Source organism: Leptonychotes weddellii, chromosome 2 (genome assembly GCF_054177405.1).
Source record: "Leptonychotes weddellii isolate Sample4059 chromosome 2, ASM5417740v2, whole genome shotgun sequence".
Taxonomy (NCBI): Eukaryota; Metazoa; Chordata; class Mammalia; order Carnivora; family Phocidae; genus Leptonychotes; species Leptonychotes weddellii.
In genome coordinates this window covers 89,939,360-89,966,129 of record NC_138370.1, presented here as the reverse complement: position 1 = coordinate 89,966,129, position 26,770 = coordinate 89,939,360, and the positions used below count along the sequence as shown (strand labels likewise).

The 26,770-nt window shown below is 34.3% G+C and overlaps 1 long non-coding RNA gene across 6 annotated transcripts in view; it reads right to left on the bottom strand.

Annotated features, from left to right (window-relative positions):
- LOC115942825 (uncharacterized) overlaps window positions 1–26,770 on the bottom strand; it is a 455,446-nt gene that overhangs the window by 25,510 nt on the left and 403,166 nt on the right. For 2 of the 6 annotated variants that reach the window (XR_014143164.1, XR_014143168.1), the window contains one exon: window positions 18,571–19,633. The exons of the other annotated variants lie outside the window; for them this stretch is intronic. This is a non-coding gene — a long non-coding RNA (uncharacterized LOC115942825). Of the gene's footprint in view, window positions 1–18,570; window positions 19,634–26,770 lie in introns of those variants that run through there. 6 annotated transcript variants of the gene reach the window in all.

Sequence of the window (26,770 nt, the reverse complement as noted above, 5' to 3'; positions counted from 1 at the left end):
GATAATAACTGGCAAGCTATCATCTTAGCAAATCTAGTGTCTTCAGTCCTATCAGAAAGAAAACTTCAGGGCACCTGGGTGGCTCAGCCATTAAGCCTTCGGCTCAGGTCATGGCCCCAGGGTCCTGGGATGGAGCCCCGCATCGGGCTCCCTGCTCCGCGGGAAGCCTGCCTCTCCCTCTCCCACTCCCCCTGCTTCTGTTCCCTCTCTCCCTGTCTCTCTCTCTGTCAAATAAATAAATAGAATCTTAAGAAAAAAAAAGAAGAAAGAAAACTTCATTCATAGCCATTTGGTGCACACTAAAGGATTGCATTTTGTTTTAACATTGGTATTTGTAAAAGTATGTTCAACTTGGGTAAAAATTACTGGAGATTAGTATTTATGCTACAACGTGAAATTTAAATATAAATGGATATAGCACATAATCGGTGATGAAGCACTGTCACTTCTAGGAAATTCACATCCAAAGTAATGTGAAATTCTTAAAGAGTGCCTAAAATATGCAAATGTTATTTAATGAAGACATTCATTTATTCATCAAGTGTATATCACATATGTCAACTATGTGCCAAGCACTATCTATCTGATGCACTGGTGATTCAAAGTAAATGGAGTAAAGGCCAGTGTTCACAATCTGTAGCTGGAAATAATAAGAATGCCTTGCCAGAGGAGGGGTGATCTAAAATGAGCTTTTGACAAGTGAGGCAGGAACAGCGTCCAGGCAAAGGAAGCATCAAAAATGAGTCCTGAGCTAACATCACACAGCTGTTTCAGAAATGGCGTGAAGGAGGACTTGGGTGAGCTTTAGAAGAGAATGCCGGAAAACATGGATGGAAAAGTGATCAAGAAGAGCCTTATATGTGTGGCTAAATTGTTGGAACGTTATTGTATATACAGAAACCAGAATTGCCTTGAATGTTTTTGGCAAGAATTTTATATTCTATAGCTTTCTAGGATTGAGGAAACTCTTATCTATGTAGATCAAAAAGCTACCAATTTAAGATATTTCTTTCTATAAGCAAGTCAATTATTCCTCTTAAAAAAGGAACTCAGTTAATTCTACCTCTTCCTGTATTTCTCAATTATTACTTCTGCAACATAAACTGACACGTCAATGTACCTATCTTTAAAATTACGATAGTTAGCACCCCGAAAGTCATTCCCCCTTCGACTGTCCCTTCCTAAACATTATCAGAAATCTAAATTGTATCAAAGGAAAATACAGAATTCTGTAATTTTCTAGCCACCTTCCTTTTCACTGTAAAGATCTGGAAACCAAGACCGAAAGGAGAAAACCACTTCCCCAAGTCCTACAGCTTTGCCCTAGAATACAAGCCTTCCTAAAAAGGTAGAATTTTACTGTAAGTTATCCCTCAATAAACTTGACTTCCAAAAAAATGAGCACTGTTATAGGCATACATACAATGGGGGAAAATATTACAGAAAAATTATGCAAGGAAATGATGAGGAGACTAATTTGTGTACCATTAGGACATTATCATTCTGTTATCTTTTTTTTACATGTGTCATTCTTATAAAAACCCATGCAAGTAGGAGGAGAATATTATCTCATATTTACATGTGAGGATAACTGAAACTCTGAAGAATTAAAACTCTTGCCTTATATAACACAGCCAGGAGCAGCAGAGCATTATCTAAACGCTGGTCTTTTAAATCTGTTTCAGAGCATTTTCAAACACGTCTTCTGTCCTCTACCCCACTCCCTATCCTTCCCATAGAAACTGGCAAAATGCAGTAAAAATTCCATTTCTAAAAACTGATAAATCACACGAACTCAATGAAATAGACTAGATACATCCTACATATCCTCTATTTCTTTTTTTTTTAATTTATAAAAATGAGTATAGCAATATCTCCCTCAGGAGGATTCATAGGATGAAGGATAATGAGATTATTATGGCCATGCTAGTCCCAGACAGTGACTGTCACACAATAGACACTCAATAGACTTTAGCTCCATTCTGCCCTCGTTATACCTTGGTATTAGTCTACACCCATACTACTCAAATTGGGCTATCCCTATGAGTAGGAGGATGGCATATTAGATGATATACAGCTGACAATGACCCCCTGGGTGCTTCAATTTTACTCACATTTTGGATGATATTAAATAATTTAAGTGATCCGTAATTGTACCTTTGTTGAAATAAACTCAGACAAGCGAGAAAATAAAAAATAAAGCGGATGCATATTTTTAGGATTTCAAAGAAATTATATTCTTATAGATGACTTTGGGCAATGCCTGTATTTGTTCTATGCTGTGATGGGCATTTTACTGGAAGGGTGTGAGAAGCAAGCAAGAGAAAATTTTAAGATAAAGTATATATAACCACTTTCAAAATCTTCAGCAGGATCTTCTAAATCTGAGCATATGCCTATCCTAAACCCAGCTATTCCATTCCTGGGTATATGCCTAGCAGAAATGTATACATATGTGCACCAAAAACCATGCAATCAAATGTTTATAGCAATACTCTGCTCTATCTCCAAACTTGAAACTACTCAAAATGCCTGCAAGAGTAGAACTGATAAATTATGATTGTTCACAAGGAATGCACAGAAATGAGAATCAATGATCTAAAATCATATGCAGTACAGGATGAATTTCAAGACATAACATTAAATGACAGTGACTAGAAAAAAGAGTACACACAGTATAACTCAACTTACTTAAAGACCAAAAACAAGCGAAAATAATCTACACCAACAGATTTCAGGATAGCAGTTACTGTTGGGGAGAGGAAGTAATCAATAAAGGGCACAAGGGACTACTGTTTCTTACGTTGTTGCTGGTGACACAGGTTATTCAGTTTGGGGAAATTCCTTGAACAGCACCCACTTACGGTAAGTGTTATTTTCAATGCGCATATTATAGTTTAGTAAGTTTTTTTTAAATTACAGAGATATAAAAAGGATCTATCAGAATTTCACAGATTACTGTTCCATTATATTTAGAGGCTGTGACTGAAGATAGTCCTAGTTCTCATGGAGATGGATACTGTCCTGGGAATTTCATGGAGATGGATATTGTACTAGTAATTTCTAATACTAAAACATGGATTTTTATTCCATATTGGATTCTAAAGTTTTACTCTAAAAATGTACCTGAAATTATTTTGAAATATCTATAGAAAAAAACAAACTTTTTATGATAATGAATAATATTTTGATCTGTATTTTTAAAAAAGAACTACATTATGTGCTTACTTCAGTGAATGTGATTTTACAAAAAGATATATTTAATAATTTACAAAGCTATAATTCAAGAATTCTGTTTTGTGTTCCTTTGTATAAACACACTAGAAAGTACTTAAAGGCAAGAGCTTGGTCTCATTTATTTTGCCATTTCCACTACCTCTCATAGATTGTGGTACATAGTAGGTGCCTGATGCATGTTCCTAAATTGGAGAATAACATGGTGATAGATGAGTTAAGATGCAGGGAATATAAGTATTGTCTACCTTTTGTTTTTCTTTTTTTAATCACACCCCAGTCCATCTTCCCCAGGTGACATGCCATGAGGCTCTTCAAGTAGCCCTCTAGAGAAGGCCTCATGGCAAGGAACTGAGGCCTTTTGCCAGCAGCCAAAGCAGCTAAACAGCTATGTGAGAAAGCTACAATGGAGGTATGCCTACCATCCCCAGTTAATATTTCAAGTGACTACATCCTGATCAATATCCTGGCTGGAGCCGCATGAGAAATTCCAAACTAGAATGACTTGGGTAAGTCATTCCTGAATTCCTAACCAAGAAAAAAGTGAGATGGTAAAACATTTTTGTTCTAAATCAATTTTTAAGGTAATTGGTTACACATCAACAGATAATATGCCAAATTTTGTTGACTATGAATAAAGCTGCTATAAAACTCAGTCTTTGTGTGGACATGTTATTCGTTTCTCTCTTGGAGGGAGATCTCTGGATTGCATGGTTTATACATATGGCTGTACAATGTTGCATTTCCACAGGCAACATGAAAGATCCAATGGTCCTGCAACTTTTCAGCTCTTGGTATTCTCAGTTGTTGTTTGAATTTTCTGTTGTTGCTTGCTTGTTTGTTTTAGCTATTCAAATGGGTAGGTAGGGGTATCTCATTGGGATTTAATGTGCACTTTCTTAAGGAGCATCTTTTCATGTGATCATTTGCCAGTCATTTTTCTTTTTTGGTTCAATGTCTGTACAAGTCCTTTGGCATTTTGTAATGGATTGTTTTCTAATTTTTGAGTTTTGGGAGTTCTTGTTATAATCAAATATAAGTCCATATCAGACATATGTTTACAAATATTTTCTCCCAGCCTCTAGGTAGTCTTTTCATTTTGTTAAATGTCTTTTAAAGAGAGGATTTTAATTCTGATGCAGCAAAATTTATCAATTTTTTTTATGATTCATTCTTTTTGTGTCCTAAGAAAACTTTGTCCAAACCCAGGAATTCTTTCTGTTTTCTTCTGGAAATTTAGAGTTCTAGGTTTTAGTTTTAGGTTTATAATCATTTCCATAGCCACTGCCCAGAGATCATCTTTTGTTGAAGTTGAAGAACATCCCCATTCTGACACCTCACACTGGAAGTGCTACTCATCAAGCCAGATGACAGATGATAGAAAATTTGCTTGAAAGCATCCTGGATTCTCTCAATGGCCTACCCCTTCCTACTGAATTGCTACTTAAATGATCCTTTGTGGGCTGAGAATTTGGTGGAATGAAACAAGGCAGGTTGGTGGGGCGGGGAGGGGGGAATCAAATAAATAAATAAATACATAAATAAATAAAATCAGATTATCAGTTCCAACAAAAAGTCTGCTGGGATTTTGACTTGGGTTGCTGTAACTCTACAGATAAATTTGCAAAAAAATGTTAATAATATTGTTTTTGGGGGTGCCTGGGTGGCTCAGTCGTTAAGTGTCTTTCTTCAGCTAAGGTCATGGTCCCAGGGTCCTGGGATCGAGCCCCACATTGGGCTCCCTACCCTGCGGGAAGTCTTTTTCTTCCTCTCCCACTCCCCGTTTGTGTTCCCCCTCTCACTGTGTCTCTCTGCCAAATAAATAAATAAAATCTTTTAAAAAATAATAATAATATTGTTTCTTCTAGTCCATAAACATGGTATATCTCTTCCTTTATTTAGCTCTTCTTAAGTTTATCTTAGCAACATTTTACAGTTATAGATATACAAGGCTGGCATATCTTTTGTTGAAGCATTTCACACTTTTGATGCTCTTTTAAGTTTTTTCTGTCAATCTCCACTTATTTTAGAATTTAGAAATACATGATTTTATATACTGATGCTAGCATTGAGATGTGCTAAACAACCTTATCATTTCAACTATTCTTTTTTTTTTTTTTTGCCTAATTACAATGCCTCGACACACTAGTGCAATTGAAATTGGAAGGGTAGTTATTGATTAGTTACCAAAGTTAGGAAACTAATATAATTCTACCTGGTTTTTAAAAATGGTTGAAGAACTTCTACACACACAAATTTGACAACTTAAATGTATTGAAGAAATTCCTTGAAAATCATTATCTGCTAAATCTCACCAAGATGAAATACATAACCTGAACAGCTAAAATTATTAAGAATAATTTAAAAACCTCCTCCACCCAGAAATCTCCAGGCTAAGACACTTCCAACGGAGAATTTCACCAAACATTAAAGAGGAACTATGACCAACTCTAAACCATCTCATCCTAAAAATAAAAGACAAAGGAACACTTTCCAATTTATTTTACGAGATGAGTCTTTCCCTGGTACCAAAACAGACAAAAGACAGTACATAAAGAAGAAAAAAGAAAAGCAAAAGAAAACTACAGAACAATATCCCTCATGAACATAGATACTAAACTGCTGAAAAATATAAAATCAAGTAAAATCTACCAATAAAGTGGGTTTTCTTCTGGGAATGAGAGTCTGGTTATATATTAAGAAAACCAATTCACATAGTCTACTGTATTAACATAAAGAAGATCAACCTCATGATCGTATCAAATGATGAAAAAAAAACATTTTATGAAATTCACACCCATTCATGATAACTCTCAGCAAACTAAAAATAAAAGGAAATTTCTCAGTCTGGTAAAGGGCATCTGCAAACCCTATATGTCACATTTGTTTAAAAAAAAAATGGATTCCTAACTCATAGTATGACCAAAATAAATTCCAAATGAATCAGAGATTAAATGAAAAAGAAATATCTATACAAATATTATAGGTAAATAATTTGTGATGCCAAATCCAGAAGCAATAAGAGACAAGATAAATGTGATGACATTTTTTAAAGTTATTGCAAGAAACATCAAAAGCCAAAATACAAATGACAAACTAGGAGACAATATTTGCAAAATATATCTAAGAAACATGTTCTTAAAATTCAGAAAAAAAAAATAGCAAAACAGACATGAGTGGCCACCCCTCAGGAAAATATGTAAATGGCCCTTAAACGCACGAAATATGCAACGCTTCATTCATAACAAGGGAAATGTGAATGAAAATGGCATTGCAGTGTCCTTGCTTGCCTATCGGAGAGGCCTCATCATGTTGGCAGGGCAAACAGTGTTCTGAAACACTGGAGGGGGATTTGGCAATACTCAATAAATGACATTTGTGTTTGAACCTGTAACCCAACTTCTAGGATCCTTTTAGGGATCTTTCTAAAAATTCACCCAGAATATATATGTGCCTCCTAAAATACAATACTTCAAGTGTATAAATTTAATTATTGATAATAAAATATTATAAACCAGCAAATTGCCCAACCATAGAAGGTGAATAAATTATAGTATATCTATATGAAAGAGTTCTCTGCAGCCAGAAAAAGGATGTAAATCATTCCTATAAACTAAGTAGTTGTTACTTAGGTAAATTGAACAAAAGCAATGACCTTTAAAATACCTCACCAATAAAATAAGCAAAAAATAACAACTGGATAAAGCAAGAGTGGCAAAATCTGAATTATTTTAAAAACTCTATTTCCATACAATTCTTGTTTCATCAAATATTGTTGACATAATTCATGATAAAAAATTTAAAACTTAGGAAGCTAAAAAATCATATACAACAGTTTTGTTCACTCTGGAATTTTCCTTGTATTTACATAAGATTCGATCTACAGTTACAAGCAAAGGAATGATGACTGGTTACCCACTTTTCCTTCCTTGGGTTTCAAATGGAAAAGAAACAATTGGAAGATGCATACTTTGATACTCAGAGTTTAACTGTTTTCAAAGTAAGGTGGCAGTGAATCACTCAGTTGAGAAAGCAGGTTTTACCATTTTTTTTACTCACAAGAACCTCTAGAGACCACCAGGTATTACTCCATCAAGGGTATGGGACTGAGCATATCCACGCCTAGGAATGACAGAATTTGCTGGCCCTGATAATGTGCTTTCTATTGGCTTGCTGTTGCCCAAGCATTAAAAAGCATTCTGTTCTGCAGTTCTCTCTTTAAAAAATTCAGTAACTTCACTTCTTTGTAAAAGGCATCTAATTTTAAAAGCACAGATAGATGGACTGAGTTTTATTCCCTTGATGGAAAAGAAAATGTATTCAACACCAAACACTGGGCAGTCATCTGTCAAGAAAATAAACAATAGACCTCCACCCCCAAATTAAGCAAAACCTATGACTTCAGTTTAATTTTGTAAACCTAAAGGGTACTATCTAGAACTTAAACATGGAGAAAAATGGAAAAATATCTTGGACCTTACCACCTCAAAGGGAAAATCCTCTGAAATTTTCAAAATGGGAGGTTATTTTTCTTTTAGTTCCATGCCCCAAGAAGGGGATGTTCAAATGCTTCGCTTGCATTGAAATCATGCAATATGGCTGCCCTCAGCCAGCTGCTGATGATATCCTCAATCCTTAAGTATGCCCTTTAATATTTAAGCTTTCACTTGTGTCTCTTCATCTGCCAAACACTGTGATTCTACTGGAATGAAGAGACAGGGAGGGAAGTATTACAACTCCTTTGTAGTTTACACCACTATATGTCTCATGAATTTGCTTTCATTGCTGAAGTGGAAAGTGTCACTAACTTAAGTCCTTCTTTTTTTTTTTTTTTTTTTTTTAAAGATTTTATTTATTTATTTGAGACAGAATGAGAGAGAGAGAGAGAGCACATGAGAGGGGGGAGGGTCAGAGGGAGAAGCAGGCTCCCTGCCGAGCAGGGAGCCCGATGTGGGACTCGATCCAGGGACTCCAGGATCATGACCTGAGCCGAAGGCAGTCGCTTAACCAACTGAGCCACCCAGGCGCCCCTAACTTAAGTCCTTCTAACCTAAGTCTATCCTCCCCACCTTGTCTCCATCGTGGCCTTACTATGTGATTCCATCACACACTTCTTTCAGTTGGTTGTCTATGGTGTTAGATTGTGAATCATTTGAAAAGAAGTACTCTCTTATTTTTTCATCATCTACACTATCCACAAGGTGCTTAATAAATATTTTAAATACATAAGTAAATGAATGGCTGATAGAAACATCTACAGGGCTTGGTGTTTCCTCCTGCCCTCGGATAGCTACAGAGCACATCATGGCTGGGACCCATCCTTGACCCTTGTTCTGCTCTTCTTTTGCCATTCAGGGCAGGTGTGTGTGAGGAGGACTCACGTAAAAAGGTGGAAACAGAAGTGTGTGTGTGTCAGGGCGGGGGGGGGGGGGGAACGACACACAATTTGTTCTTTCCCCTGCCCTGAGTGCAGCTGGTCTTCTGTTATTGTCAGTTTCCTTCCCTTATATTCCTTATCTCCTATTCTTTTCCACCTACCTTAAAAAGGAAAGTTGTTTACTTTGAAATGAAGCTGAATATTACTGCCTATCAGTAAAACTGTTTGTGAAGCAAACAGAACTTGAGGCAGCATTCAAAAGGTAATAAACCTCCTGTAGAGCTATAAACTCCATGAGAGAGCAATTTGAGAGCTCACCATAATAGTAATAATTAACACTTATTGAGCACTTAATATGTGCCAGATCTTTTGCTAGGCAGTTTACAGTTAACCCTTTAGCAATTTTTTGTGATAGGCATTATTACCTTTTACAGATGAGGGAGCAGTCACATAGCATTCAAAATAGGTTTATCTGACATCAAAATACATTCACTTAAACATGCAGCTAGAGGTGTAAAAAGTAATCATGGAAAAGAGCCACGGCTTTGCCCAAATCCAGTGGAACTGTGGCATCCTTTTGATCCTAAGACATTCACAGGATGGACTGATGGAGGGACATGATAAATACTTCTACACCACTGGAGTTGTTCTAAAGTAGGGGGTGGGGAGTGGGGGGGAGCTGTAAGCCTTGGAACTCAGCACAGTGATTATGTCCCTTAAAAAACCAACCCATGCAAGCAACTGAAAGAAGTCTAATGCTGTTCTCTACAATATGCAGTTACTTCCCAGATTTACTACCAATAACACCAGTCATTTCCTTGTACAGAATAATACCCTTTGTGTTATCACAGTCATAATTACTTTATTGATCATTAAGATTAGCACTAAATTCAAAAATCCTTTCACTTCTTTAATTTTACACACTTGAACAACTAAGACACTTAACTAGAAATATTCCAGTATCTTCCTGTAGTTTATTAGTCCTAGTGCCATCCGATTATAATCTTAACATGCAATAAATAGTCTGTTCTTTAAAGCAAGTCTTAAACCCTTAAAAGAGAAACAAAACAAAAACTAAAAGAACTATACCACCTGTCTTTTTATATTTTTAACTGATTTAGATTAATATGAATATCAGGCTTATTGATGTCTATAATGCTTTTCTTCTATGATTCTCTAAAATGTTCTGAATCAATTTTAAAAACGCTAAGCCTCTCATCCTCCTCCAAAGCTCTTCATTATTTTTCAAGTCAATATCTTCTCTTTAAATTCCTCCCACCTCTCTTTTGGCATCTTTCCTGATCATTCTTTAAGTTCTTTTAAAAACCTCCCTTATATCAGCATAGAAAGTCCCATTTCCCCTCCTGCATTTCCACTATGTTGTCTTAGTGTGATAGAAGAATGAAAAACAAACCATTTCTTTACACTGTGATGATTTACATTTCTTAATTAAGTGATATATCCCAGTGGCAGTGAGAACAGGGTATTTGGGGAGGGCAGGGAGAAACATTTTGATCTGAAAGTATCAAGCAGAAATAAACATAATGATGGCAGTTAAAGCACAGTGCTGACTTGGGAGGGATTATAAGAGCCGAAATATTCACAGAATAGTCTGGCACATAGTGCCATTAACAAATATTTCAGACTCATCATACACATAGCAATGACAAAGCTTTCAGTGGAGTTATTATAAATATTAAACAAGAGATATTTTTCTTCATTCCTGCCTAATAATTATCAAAATATTTTCTTATGGGCCCAAACTGATCCAACAGAAACACAAATATGTATTCATTTATTTTGCAGTTGGTTAAAAGAATTAAAGCACATTTATTTAAGGTAAGCATGCAACCTACCTACATATATCTTAACTATGTATGTAGAAGTTAATCCTATTGACCCACTAAGTATATCTGAGTATATAAAATTAGAATAAAATAAAATGAGTGTTGAGTAAACTATAAATAAGGAACATATAAAGAGGCATTAAGTTAATGTATCATTTTATTCATGTGAAACACTGGATGATAAGTTGAGCACATTTCCAGAGCTTACATGTATTTCTCATTAGATTCACTTAAAGGCAGAACATTCACCACTAGGTGAATTGGAACTTTAACACATATGAAAGTTAAACTTCAAATTTCTTTAGCTATACAAATTGTAAAATTAAAATGCATCAACTTCTTTAAAATAAATAACTCTATCATAAAATATTAGTGATGAAAATGCAATTTAAAAAAAACAAATGCATTTAGAATAAATGTGCTTATGAGTGATGCATAATCTTAAAAAGAATTTAAAGTAACTCCAAAGGTACTGATTTTCTCCATTCATTTCATAAAAGCTACAAATTCATTTTCATGATATACAAAAGAAAAATGTTTTAAAATAATACAACCTCAAGGAGGTTTTGTGTTTACTGATTGCAGTAATAGACTAAATCCATCTCTTTAAGATGCCACATTAGAATTTTTTTTCTTAAACTAACAAATGTGTATATATCTTCAGTTCTTTTAACAATAACCCTTTATTGACCTTCTAGGAATTTTTATCACTGCACTTTGATGTATTGTATTAATAATGTCTTGATGTATGTTTTGGTTTAACTGGTATTGTTAAAGGTGACCTTTTGATTTGATTGTTTAGCTGACTTTGGTGCTAATAAGATAAAGAATGAGGTGTCTAATGAACCTTGTGTATGGAAATAATGATAGATGGCTCATTTGGAATTCTACAGATGTGGCATTGCCAAGCCTGCTGAGGAGTCTTTGGAACCTAACTAATTTTAGAGAGAGGTTTTATTGATTACACAGAGACGGGGCACATTTTAATCATTTTTACAGCACTGTATAGCCTGAGGTACCAAAATCCATTAAACAAGGATTATAAACCTTGTTTTAAACTGGATCCTAAATTGTTTCTTGATGTATAGTCAACAACAGCTCTGTAAGATCAATCACAGTTACTAAGGCGTATTAAAATCAACTTGTTTAATTTTAATTGCTCATATGCTGGACCCTCTGAGGTGCAGCTGTTCATGAAGCTAAATTACTTTTTTCCCAGAGAGGAGTTTCATTTGAGATTACATTGTAATCATTTCTTTCCTAAGGCCACCAACATACTCTACTTTTTATACGTTGACTTTTAATTTACTCTGCCTATCCTTAAAAAATATACAGGAAATGATGCCTAGATATGACATTTTGGGTCATTTTATACATCTTTTCATCTTTTTAGGGAATAAGATGTTTCAGTAAAATTGAGTTGAGTGCGAAAATATATTGTGCAACTGTATATAGACATTTGCAAAAGTTTCAAGTGGATGTATTCTTACAGAATCTTAATAGTTTAACTAAACTAGCTTATATCTGAGAGTAAAAATGTTTATTTAATGGCATGTAAATTGTCTTGTTTTAAATGGTATTTTATGTGTTTGATGTATTGCATAGGTATAGTATATATACATGTACATATTAAGCATTTATTAAAATGTAAAAAATTATAAATCAACACCTTTATTCTATAGCATATGAGAAAAAAGGAAAAGAAAATAAACATGTAAAGCATAACTTACCCAGGAATAAACTGACTTTAACAATCAGGAGACCTGACTTAAAGATCTAGAATCCCAGGGGCACCTGGGTGGCTCAGTTGGTTAAGCGACTGCCTTCAGCTCAGGTCATGATCCTGGAGTCCTTGGATCGAGTCCCGCATCAGGCTCCCTGCTCGGCGAGGAGCCTGCTTCTCCCTCTAACCCTCCCCCCTCTCATGTACTCTCTCTCTCTCTCATTCTCACTCTCTCAAATAAATAAATAAATATTTAAAAAAAAAAAAAGATCTAGAATCCCATTAAATAATTATGTAACCAACAAGTTAGTTAATTTCTTTGGGCCCCCATTTCTACATCTGTAAAACAGGAATAAAATAGAAATAAAATAAAGATATGGAAATTTGAATCTCACTATGCAATGCATCTGACAATGTTTCAGAAATTTAAATTGTGGTACATGTGTACATATATCCGTATGCTCATACATACATATGATCATGTGATCATATGATATATATGATTACTCAATTTGCCAAAGGTTCAAGAAATATACAAATAACTGTGATAAGGAAAGAGGTGACAGAAAAGAGTAGAGGGCAGGGGCAATTAATCTAATTTTAAATTACACATATTATGGTAAATGAGCTTCATGCATTTTTAAAACTATGGGTTCAAAATAACTAGACCAACACTTAAAATTCCAGGCTTGCTAGGTTAATAGTGAGCTAAGCACTAAGATCGCATTAGTACAAAATGTATACATTGCATGTATATATAGTCAATCTTTAATTAACTTAATTGTTCTTTAACTCTCTAGCTTCAACTCAATAAAAATGTTTAAAAATTAACTTCAGTGTTTTGAATTTCAAATGAAGTTGAATACCACTGTTGGTGATATATCCTTAAGCACAAATTGAGTGAGAAAATTACTAGCATTATCATATTTAATAATAGGTATATTACTTCATTTCTTAAATATCAAAATGTGCTCACTTATGCATCGATTATGAGTCACTGATTATTCTGATCAAACTATTTAAGGTACAGGAATGAAATGTCAATGTTAGATTCAAGTTTTCCCTTTTTTCAGTCTTTAGATGCATCATAAGTTAACATCAGTAAAACACTTTGTCAATTTCCTAAGGGAAAGAAGTAAGTATAGCAGAATATGGTGTGTCAGTCTATGTTTGCTAACTGGTAACTCTCCACCCCAGAATGTGCCATGTAAATTACATTGTGCTACTTGGTGTGGTTGGTGAAGGCAAAATCCAACTGATAACTGTATAGCATTCCCTCCATTGACTATTCTGTTCTCTTTAACTTCCTTGATACTTTCTCCTCCATCCCCTGCTATCTCTCTTAAATTCATCATCCTTAAAGATTTTGGCCTTCCTCCAGGTTTCCTTTTTTTCCCCCCATCTCTATCTCCTAAGCAATCACTTAGAATTATCACCAATGTGAAGATGATCCTTACATTTTTATTGGTAACTGGACTTCCTATCTAAGCTTTAAAATCATATATCTAATGATTTCCTCAGTGGTTACTAAGACATCCAAAAAGGCAGAGACTACAATTTGACTTTATTGTTATCTCCAACACTTAACATAGTACCTGGCACATGGTAGGTAGGCATTCAATAAATGCATAATGAAGAAATGAATGAATGCACATTTTATAAAGATTGATGTCCACATTAGATGAAGAAGACACTGTTGGAGATTCCGATTTAGTTTGAAGCCTCTGGCAATCATTTAAAATGAAATGATGAGGCTCTACAATACAGTACTGAGTGCAGGACTAGAAGAAAAGTTATCTAAAGAGCCATCATTTAGAAGAAAGGCCTTACATGCCTAACTTGCAGTTTACGCCATTACCTCAATCTGGAGAGCCCTTCCCCTATTTAAATTATTCCAATTCTAGAAAGAGGCTTAAAGCTTATTTATTCCATTAAATTTAAGCTGCTTACCAGGTCCCACATTATTTTCTGCTCTCAACTCTTACTAATAAATGAATAATCTCACACACACACACACACACACACTGGAAATAGCATTAACTTTAGAGAACAGAGAATGTAAGATTTAGCCCTGTCAGTCACTACTTCTGTGGCTATAGGCAATATTTTTTTAACGTTTCTGAGATGCACCATCTTCATATCCTACAAGATTATTGTCAGGATTAACATTAATAAAAATAGTACATAAAATTCATTTTGTATAAAAGACACAGAACTTGCATTTCTATTGTACTTAAGATGACGGTCATACACTTGGCACTTAGTTTTTTTCTCTGAATACTTTGGGTTTGTCGCTTAACAGAAAGAGATATTTAATGAAGGTTATATAGGTCTTTGTGGCCTCCATGGTACACTTTATACTTGATATATTCTTGATTATTATTTGAAATTTTTCCAACTAGCTCCATATTTATAAATATTTTATTCTATAGCATTTGATTTGAAAATGTTCAAAGTTATGCCCCCAGGCAGGTAGGTGTTTGAAGCCATAGAGTGATGGCAATCATAATGCATTAATCTGGATCTACTAAAATCTTGCTTTTTCTGGGTGTATTTATTATGCTAGAAAAAAATATCCAAATTCCACACCATAAAGACTAATATTTGAGGTTCTAATAAATTTATTAGTTATTAAATCTGAGTTTTCAGGGGGTTTTTTAGTGAAAGGTAAATAAAATGTTGACACTATCAAATATCAGTATACTTCGGTTCTTGCATGTACTTCTATAAACATTATTCTATAGCTACATAATTCAACCCAAAACTTAAACATCAAGTTGGATGCTTAAGTTGATGAGAAGAGTGATTGAATTTTGCTAAAAGTCAGAGATAGTAAAATAATCTAAATACATATTTTTTCAAAGTTCCTATGAATTTAGTATTTCAATAAAATATTCACATATAATTCCAAGAACTTTAAGTATTTCATATCACACTTTCAAGGGCAGAAGCCATTATAAAGCATATTTGTATTTTGCTCTAAACTACAAATGGTCTTGAGAAATCTGAAAGTTTCTGCGTTTTTCTAGTTGCTTGATGCTAATATTCATCCCATTATCCTATAATTCACTCAGGCATTTAGGATTAGACTTCTAGTGAGTTGGAACCACATGTTTCACAGCATTTTGTCAGATTACTCTTTGCCAACATCAACAAGGAAATTTAACGCGTCTCGATAAATTCACCAAGTTAATGAAGAGACAAGTAAGGTTAAAAATTGATAAATTACAGTCACCTTTTCTTACAAATGCTAGGCTTTATTATGTTGTACTCTATGCTATTTAGATATTTTGAAGTTAAAAAATTTAAAAATACATTGTGTGAAACAAATATTCTGTGGAGTCTACTATTTAGACTTTTGTCAAGAAATCATCCAAGTGAAAAATTGGACCATCTTGTTACTGTCACATGATTTCCTATTAGCTACTAACCTGTATTGCCTTAAATTGAACATGTGGCATTGTGGTACATTTCATGTCACATTTCTCTCAGAAGTTCAGCTTTTTCCAAACATTAAATGGTATTTGTTGAAAGTAAGGTCCTAAGAGAACCATGAGTTTGAGAACTTTGGCCAACATGAAAAATATGGCAGAAGGACATTTGGTCCTTGATGACCCGGTTCCAGGCACTTGTACCGCACTTCCAGAATCCAAAGCTCAGTCATTACTTAGCAGTCAATGACAAAGCCCAAACTCAAAATACTAACAGAATATACGGAGAAGATATCACATGATTATATGGAATTAACAACATTTTTTTAAAGATTTTATTTCTTTGAGAGAAAGAGAGAGAGAAAGCATGCATGAGCAGGGGGAGGGGCAGAGGGAGAAGCAGACTGCCTGCTGAACAGGGACCCCAGAATGGGCTGAGATCATAACCTGAGCTGAAGGCAGATGTTAACCAACTGAGCCACCCAGGTGCCCCTAACGATATTTTTTAACTGTACAACTGTCTTAGTAAAAGAAAATTGAAGATGCTACATAAATATCATTGGATTGGTGCATTTAAAAGCAAAAACATTGGAATTATCAATTAGCAAAGAAGACAAAGAGCTTGAGTTTTAGCTATACAGTTTATATTGCATTTTTAAAACAGTTATGAGCCATTCATGCTGGTATAAGGAGATAAAAATTTTCAAGAAAAATAAAGACATTTCTAAATGTTCTAAACAGCATTTTCAGATTGTTTTATGAATCACCAAGCATTCATTAAGCACCTGTGACTTGTAAGATGCTGTGTTCTGTCCAAACTGACCTGGACTGTGGACACTAAGTATACTATGGAAAAAAGTATGAAAAACTTCAGTGATATTACAAAAGGAAAAACAGTGTTTTAGAAGGAAATAACAGGGAAGCACTACAAACCTGTTATCCTTTGCCAATTAAATCAGCTATAATACACCTTACTCATATATTTTTACACATAACCTCGAAAGAAATGCATATGCATCAGTGGGAAGAATGGCACACTGCATTGGTCAGGCAAAACATCCACATCAAACCTAGTAATTAATATACTGGAAGTTGTTGCAGGCAGTAAGATTTAGGGTAGTCAGAAGGCAAATCAGTCAGGAGAGGAAAGACCACACATTGAGTTCATAAATGTCAATTATGAAGTATGAGGACATATTAAGTGAAAAGATGAACATAGGAAATTGGAAAGGGAGTGGTGCATTGTAAGGCACAAATGAGAGGTTGAAAATAGGTATGTATATGCAAAAAATCATCCATGAATAAGTAGATGGTAAAGCCACTGGTGATTTACAAGGGAAGACTAGAAAGAAAAGGGAAAGCTGAGGATAATTCTTATATCAATACTAAAAAAAGGAAAAGGAGCTGTACTTCAACATAAGATTTTCAGATAAGAGTCCCTTATACCTAATGTGCTTCTACTGAATATATCATAATTTTGAGATACTACTACCCTATTCACTGAATCATCAAAGATGAAAAGTCGTTAAATACCAGTTTAGCAAAATATTCCTATTTCATAATAATGCTACTTCAAGTGCTAAAAACAAATTCTAACATATCACTACTTAGTAAATATCTCTGAACCAAATTTACAGCAAAAATATGCACATCAACATATACTATGTCTTTAGAGAAATGGCAAGTCAGTCCATCTGGCTCCACAGTCTATTACTTTTTCTGTATCTAACTACCAATAGAGAAGTTATTTTGAGAAAATGAACATCAAAAGTGAAAGATAAGCTGTATAAAAAAAAGAAAAAGAATCATAGATTGTCTATGTTCTGTTAATAAACAATCTAGCTTTGCAATAAATTATATGAAATGCATAGACAATAGAGTTAACTGGCTTTATTTTTATAAAGATTAATCTGATGTTGACATTAGATGATGAAGATGCTATTGAAGAGTCTTGTTTTGTGGTAGAGTCGTAGCTGAATTACTTCCATGTGTCAGTCCAGATCCATCTAAAAAATCATACAAAGGGCTTGCCAAAACTGGCAGAAGCAAGTTAACTATTACTCTATAAGAAGAGAACTTTTTAATATTCCTCCTCTTATTATTTTAACCTTAATGTTATTATGGGATAATGATATTAGTATTTCAGGTACTTTTTCCCCCTTCTTTTGGTTTTCAAGTTTTCTAAAGCCATTATATTTTAATGAACCATTGGTTTTAATATTATTTTTCTGGTCATAAGTCTACTAAGAGCTCCTCACCCATAGATTTTTTTAAATCATGCCTTGCACTGATAAAACCTAAAAGTGACCAGGAACATTGAATTTTTCTACTCATTTTAGAACCTGATTTCATTATTCCAAATCAAGATCTAGCCCACAGCACATTTTCAATGAATGCAAGCAAAGTTATGGACAGGGTTAGAGGTGGGGAGTTATCCCGATTCTCAGTGGTTCACTATTATAACTTTAAATGAAGTGGTAAACACATTGCTTTAATAGACTTTTGTGAAAAGTTTTAAAATATTATTATTTTGATGGCATGAAGGAATACGTTTTTAAAGTATTAATAATATTCAAAAATAATAATTCTCAGAATATAGTTTTAACAAATTAGAATACAAAAAGACAAAGAAATACATTTAATAATTATAGCTGAAGAAAAATAACTTTTCAAAGAGCTCATTTTAATTACAGTTCAGGTTTCCTTGGCAGCCCTTTTAAAAAATGTAAGTGGTGAGGCGCCTGGGTGGCTCAGTTGGTTAAGCGGCTGCCTTCGGCTCAGGTCATGATCCCAGGGTCCTGGGATCGAGCCCCACATCGGGCTCCCTGCTCAGCAGGAAGCCTGCTTCTCCCTCTCCCACTCCCCCTGCTTGTGTTCCCTCTCTCGCTGTGTCTCTCTCTGTCAAATAAATAAATAAAATCTTTAAAAAAAAAAATGTAAGTGGTACTTATTTGTGGAAGAATTTCCTGAACTTCTAAGCTCACAATTATAGCTTGTGGGCTTTGTATAGTAAGAGTCACTTCGGTTACTCTCATTATATCTTCTTAAGCTTTGATTTTGCCAGCAAATATCTCTCTGCAAATGGGCTGGCCCAAAACAATGGCACCATTAATTGCTAAGTGAGCTGAAAAACAATGAGACCTCCAGGCTGTCGTACAAATTGGACAGTCAGAGCCGTTGGCCTAATCAGATACGGTTGTGCTCGTCTATGGACCAGTTGGACTCCTCGGAAATGTTCTCCACATCTGTCACTTTCCCACTTCTCACAATAAGCACATGTCAACCTTTATAGTTCTACAATCTTGTTTTCTAAGAAATCCGTGCATATATGTAGGCAAGAATCATATTGGTTTGGCATAGTCCTCCAGAGGGAGCTCAGTTAGAAGCCAGGCTCAGAGAAAAACATAAAAAAATACATGAGTATAAGAAGGGTTCACTATTTGTGTGAGTTAAAGGGAATAATACAGTAGTAAAATCTAAAAATCTTTCAAAAGCCATGGATGGATCTTATTAGCAACTGTTAATTTTTTATCTAAGTCAATACACCACCATTTCAGAACCCCATGCACCCATTATTTCCCATCTTATGCAAAAACATACTAATCACATTTAATTTTAAATCAAAATTAAAAATTAAAAATTGTTTGTGTAAGAATTTCAGTAATTATGAAGAATTGACGCCCCACCTTTGGAATTAACATAAACAAAAAGTATTGCATTGAATCCTTACATAAGAACGATTATAATTATTTCCCTCATTCTCTCTGACAGGAATGAAAATATTTGATAATATAAGCAGCAAAATAGTCTCATATAAGCACATGATTTAAAACATACATAAGTTTTGCTTTTAAACAAGGTGGTTTGGGAATCCTCTCCTTGGACTTGACTACTTCACTTTTTTTGAAAAAATATTGGAAATTTATCAGTTATTGGGGTGCCTGGCTGGCTCAGTCGGTAGAGCATGCAACTTTTGATCTCAGGATCACAAGTTCAAGCCCCACATCAGGTGTAGAGCTTACTTAAAAAAAAAGAAAAAAGAAAAAGATATGTATTAGTTACTACTCTTTTTTTTAATCATCTATTATTACTTCCCTTTCAGGGCTTATTATGTTTATCTTACAAACTAAACTATAAAAGCACAGAGGACTTATTTATGAATAATAATAAATCATCCACATAAAGGGTGATCAAATACAAATGTGTGTTTATTTATTTAACAAATACTTGTTGCACGTCTAGCTCAAGTCAAGTCCTGGGCTAGCCTGGAGACGCCAGTAGTAAATGAGAGACAACTACAGCCACAGATCTGAGTCAGCTTGATGAATATACGTAAGTTCTTCAAGTAGTTAGCTTACATTTTGTTTGTCTATTCCAACCTGTTCTTTTGAAACAAAGATGTAATCTATGAGAAGCACATAGACCTGATATTTGGACTCTCATCCCTGACACTATTTAGCAGTTATAATTTAGGAGAGTCACTTAAACTTTGTGTCTTTGTTTCCTTATTTGCTTGTCATGTGTTTTTCTTCATAGGTCTGCCTTTGCAGAAGTTCATATATACAGGGACACTGGTACTGTGTCTTATTTTTCTTAGATTTCCCTGTGGCTTAGTAAAGTGTAGTAAGAGTTCAAATTCTTCAACCTAACTAAACTTATAGGTAAAATAAGAATTTGCCCCAAACTACTAAGATTTCTTTAATATACATATAATAATATATAGTTATAGGCAGTATTGATTTTAGCCCAAACTTTATGGAAATAAAATGAATAGCTCTTAAGTCTGGAATTTGTTTTACAGGCAGGCATTGTTCTATGTGATTCAAGGCAAACATCTCATTTAATACTTTCCACTGTACTAGTACTAAGGAGTCGTTAAGAGCAGTAAAGATTCACCCAAACAATCCCGGACACATCTTCGGTATATCTCTGTCCTTACCATTAATGTAAAGTTCGCCATCACACAAGTGCACTACTAGTTAAGTCACTATCTTTGTCTTTGTTCTTTTTTTCTTAACTTTCTTATTAGAATTATTAAACAACACACAAGAACATAGATATCCATATGCAACTATCACCAACCTCCTTCCCCTCTCTCCACTGAATTAGTTTAAAGTAAATCCCAGACATCATAGCATTTCACTCTAAGTACCCTCAAAGCATTATCACACATAAAGAAAACAAAAATCATTTCTTAATATCATATAATACACATCTACCAAGTTTCAAATGTCCCAATTTTCTCATAATTGCTTTTAATAATTGGCTTGTTCAGGTCAGAACTCAAACAAGACACACATTTTTTTTTTTCTTTCAAAATCCTTATTGTAATATCTAACATATCGGTTAGGTCTTCAAACTTTTGACTCTACCACTTGTTTTGTTAATAACTCATTATTTTCCCATTTTCTCATTTCATACTTCCAAAAGCCCGTTTATCCTAATACAAGAATGGCCAATTCTACTCTGATAATTTGACTATATTGCTACACAGCTGGAATCAAATATATTTAGGCTGGAACTATGTCCTGTCACTATTAGAACAACAGTGTGCTATTTGATGATCATTCTTAATTATTACTTATTACTAAAAAAGATATTTTATGCACAGTGGTCAATAATTTATTTTCCTATATCAATCCCAATACTCTGTCAATGTAGGACTATTCATGGAGAGTTGATATTTTTGTTTCAATAAAAATAAAAATATTTATAACAAATGCTTTAAATGCTTACAGAGAAAATACAGATTCTTTTAATTGATCCAGCCAGCTCAGAGATAACTACAATTGTTATTTGCTATACTCTATTTTCTTGCTTAAGTAAGAAATAGAGAGGTATGGATTGAAGATACTGAAAGACTGATAGGAGTAATGGGGGCAAACTCTAGATTCAGATAGAACTAACTCAAACCCCATTTCTGATAATTATTAGCTTTTTGATCTATAAATCGCAATCTTTCTGAGCATGTTTCCTCACTGAAAAAAATAAATAAATAAATAACATTTATACTGTTGAGCAGCTTAAAGAAATGTTGTGTGGCAATTAAGAATGCGAGTTCATTCATTATAGTGCATAGACAAATCTATTATTAATGCTTTCAGAGTGTGAACTGTGAAATGGAATTAATAATAAGATATAAATGTGTACTTTATATTGAGAATTTGAGAGAGCCTGTGGCATTTTAAAAATGTATTAAAAAAAAAAAACAGGGGCACCTGGGTGGCTCGGTTGGTTGAGCGGCTGTCTTCGGCTCAGGTCATGATCCTGGAGTCCCTGGATCGAGTCCCGCGTCGGGCTCCCTGCTCGGCGGGGAGTCTGCTTCGTCCTCTGACCCTCCCCCCTCTCATGTGCTCTCTCTTTCTCTCATTCTCTCTGTCTCAAATAAATAAATAATAATAATAAAAAAAACAAAAAAAATCTTTCACTAAAGGTATTTCTTGTTTGAAATCTCTGATCATACTCCTGTCACCAAATTTTAAATATTTTAATAGCCATGCTTTCAATTATATTATAGGCTCAACAAATGGAAAAATAGTTATGTACGTAACCTAACAATACAAAGAGCTCCCCTTGCTGACTCTGTTCACTTTGATTATTTTCAGCCGAACTAGTGACCCATTTGAATTGCATAAATATAAGTTAATGACAATTATCTACGATTTAAGGACACCTCTGCCACCATGTGAAATGAATATATATTACTGCGATCTTAACTAGTAGATATAAAAATAATTCTCTTCAGGGCGCCTGGGTGGCTCAGTTGGTTAAGCGACTGCCTTCGGCTCAGGTCATGATCCCGGAGTCCCTGGATGGAGTCCCACATCGGGCTCCCTGCTCGGCAGGGAGTCTGCTTCTCCCTCTGACCCTCCCCCCTCTCATGTGCTCTCTCTCTCATTCTCTCTCTCTCAAATAAATAAATAAATAATCTAAAAATAAATAAATAAAAAAAATAATTCTCTTCAGCTTTGCAGCTGTCTAGATGCAAATAAAACATTTGAGATTTTGCACAACCTATACTCATTTTCAGACTTGAATATGTCATTTCTTGTCCCTTCAGAGAGAGAGATAACCAAAAAAGCCTACCAAAAACTGCTGTCTTTGATTTTTATTTTTATTTTTATTTTTTTAGATTTTTTTTTATTTATTTATTTGAGACAGAGAGAATGAGAGAGAGAGAGCACATGAGAGGGGGGAGGGTCAGAGGGAGAAGCAGGCTCCCTGCTCGGCAGGGAGCCCGATGCGGGACTCCATCCGGGGACTCCAGGATCATGACCTGAGCCGAAAGCAGTCGCTTAACCAACTGAGCCACCCAGGCGCCCGGTCTTTGATTTTTATTAAAATGTAATCAGAGTCAAAAGGTTCTCTTTGGGCCAGAAATAATTATTTCCATAATCCAAAAGAATAGTCTCTCTGCCTGATGTAACTGCCTTGATTATTAGAAAAATACTGTATCAGAAATTTGACAAAAAATGGACATTTTTAAGATTTTAGTCACATGACTGCTTCTGTATTAAATTGCTTTTGTGTAATGTCCAAGTAGAGCAACAAAAAATATTACTATAAATAATTGATTATTTAAAATAATTTTAAATGTGGTCCAGAAGAATAAAAATAGTTTACTTTAAAAAAGAGAGCCTTACAAGAAAACACTTCCAATACATTAAATTTTTTAATGCAACTTCAGAAAGCAATTCAGAATCCCAGGAAAGAGAATTTATGGAACCCTAGGGAGGAAACCCAGATATGACACCTCTGGTTTCCACCTGGACAGTTCCATTAACACATTTGAAACACAAGAGCCTCCTGAGACTCAGTGGAGAGGTTCTGTCTCACTGACTTTATCCTATCCATCTGACAGTCACCCTTTGAGATCCAGGCCTGGAATGTGTCCCAGCTACAACACAGTATTAGTTATGTTAACTGTGATAGAATAAAGAATGTACTTTAAATAAACTGGAATGTATAATATAATTAAACAAATATAAGAAATCCAGAAGATTTAGAAAAGAAATTAAAATTATCAGGCTTAATGGCTTGAAATGAACACAAATAGTGTCTTAGGCAAGCGTGTAGGGATAGATGACTGAGCTGGGCAAGTGGCTTATGCAGAAGGGACACAATGTCAGGAGTGGTTGAGGAAGTGAAAAGCCTGCTTCATGAAATCAGCCAGATCAGTGAAAAGCCTGCAGAAGTAGAAGGGAAAGCAGATGGTACACACTGGTTACATTTACAACAGTGATACCAATTCTAAACGCCCTGTCTTTTCTTTTGTGATTCAGTCCAAACTATCCAGACATTTTTTGCTATCACTGAGACAAACACACACAAGGTCTTTGCAAAAGTTTATAATACTTTTCTTCCCATTCACAATTAAAAAAATACTAGGAATTTTCATTTTAAAATAAATATTCTTAAAATTAGAAACCTAATGTTTATTCTCAAATGTATTCATGACTTTTAGTGAATAATGTTATGTGAAATTTAGGGCTCCTTAAAGCTCACTTGACTTAATATAAATTATTATGTGTTCTCAAAACTTTCATTCTGGGACTAAGGAGTATGGTGGCTTGTTTTAAACTTTTTCCTGATGTGAATGAAAAATCAAAACTTTTTAAACCTTCTCTAAAAGTAATATAGTCATTCTCTCTTTCACCCAAGCATACACAGCAAAATACTACTGCAAAATAATGGTCTACTTTTTTAATTTTCCCATAGTGTTTTTCACAGAGACTCTACTTCTCAAACATCTCTGATACTCAAATCTCACTGAAATATAGAAAAATACAGTTAAATATGTGCAACAATAATGTGTGATAAAAGAGTTTACATTTATATATAATATGAACTTCTACTTGTCTTTATGCTTCTATTCATCTAACCCACATATGACTCAAATTACACATCTTTTTTTAAGATTTATTTATTTATTTGAGAGAGAGAGAGCGAGAGCCTGTGTGCACACAGGTAGGAGGGGTGGAGTGGGGGAGAGTCTTAAGCAGTCTCCACGATGAGTGCAGAGCTTGACACAGGGCTCAATCTCATGACCCTGAGAGATCAGGACCTGAGCCACAACCAAGAGTTGGTCACTTAACCAAATGCACCACCCAGATGCCCCTCAAATTACAGATCTACTCTGAAGGACAGGTGGAAAATCAGGAAGAAAGTAGGCAATTCTATACTGTCATTGCACTGGTAAAGCAATAAGTGAAATTAGACTGTTTTACGATCCTAGTAATATTGGGAAAGAGATAATAATAATTTATAGTAGACAGTATTAAGTCAAGAATGCTTGTTGTAACCTCTAAAATAACTGCTAAAAGAATAGTAAGAAATGTATGACTAATAAGCTAATTTGAGTGGGGAGGGAAGGGGGGGAGACTAAATAATAAAATACTTGCATTTGGTTAAGTTAAAGAAAACAAGAAAGGATGGAAGAAGCATAATAGATAACATATGGGACAGGTAGGAAAATAGTTATTTAGAACTTTAAATAGAAATATTTCAGCGGTTATGGGGTGCCTGGGTGGCTCAGTCGTTAAGCGTCTGCCTTCGGCTCAGGTCATGATCCCAGGGTCCTGGGATCAAGCCCCACATCGGGCTCCCTTCTCTGCGGAGAGCCTGCTTCTCCCTCTCCCACTCCCCCTGCTTGTGTTCCCTCTCTCGCTCTCTCTCTGTCAAATAAATAAAATCTTTAAAAAAAAATATTTCAGCGGTTATATTAATAAAAAATGGACTAAATACTCCAAAGAAAGAACATGAGACATTATTAAAGAAAAATAAACTACTTATAAAAGGCATATCTTAAATATAAAGCTACATAAAGTTTGAAAGTAAAAGTAACAATCCAAAACAAAAAAAATTTTATAGTTATATTAATAGACTTTAAGGCAATATGTATTATTAGAGAATAAATGGTACTTCAAAATGTTTATAAGCTGGTGAGTCCACTTGAAAGATATAAAGATTCAAAATCTTTATCGATCTAATGGTTTAGCTTCAAAGTATATTCAGCACAGATTAACAGAACTAAGAGGAAAAATTGATTAATCCTCAATTATAGTGAGAACTAACATTTTTCTAACTATTCAAATAGGCTGATAAAAATCCAGTAGGCAAAAAAAAAAAAAAAAAAAAAATCCAGTAGGCACATAAAAGAATGACAATGAGCAAATCTGACCCAACTGATTGATATAGAATACCACATACCACAATAAGAGAATATACCTTCTTTTCATATAAACATTTATCAAAATGAACCATATGTTAAGTTATAAGGGAAGGCTAAGCAAAGATTAAAATTATTTACAGTAGGATCTCGGACCACAGCAGAAATACAATATAAGAAAATCCCCAAATTCTAAAAAAAAAAAAACAGTCAAAGAAGAAATCAGAATGAAAAGTATAAAATATTTTTTAACTAATTGACAATGAAAAAACCATATCTCAAAGCCTGAGGAATACAGCTAAACATGTGCTTGGAGAAAAATTTATAATCTTGAACATTTATATTGCACACATGCACAAAAAAGAAAATCAATGATCTATGCATCTATTTCTAGAAATTAGAAAATAGCAAATTAAACTAAAAGAAAAAAGGAAATACAGTAAAAGCAGAAAAAAAGTAAATTTACAGCAGATAGAAGTCAATAAAACCACAAATTTATTCTTCAAAAAGACAAAAAATGTTGACAAACATATGGCAAAACTCAGAGAAAAAAGGGGGAGAGAAGGCAGAACTTATCCAATATGGGGAATGAAAAAGATGACATAATTACAGTCTTTAAAATTTATGAAGAAAATATATATACAACTATATACCAGTAAACCTTAAAATTTACATGATCTGGCAAATTTTCTAGAAAAACAATTTATCAAAACTTTACAAAAGAAGAAATTAAAAAATGTATTTCTATAACTGCTATATCTTTATTTGTCATCTTTTTATAAGGAAATCTCTAGCTCCAAATTAACATACCAAGAAAATTTTCCAAATATTCAAGTAAAATCCTACAAAAAGTCTTCTCATAAACAGAAAATGGAGTAATTCCCATATCATTTTATGGAGTCAGCATAACCTTGATACAAAAACCTGAAAAAGATGTTTTAAGAAAGGTAAAAAATCCTGAACAGAAACATTAGCAAATCACAGCCAGCC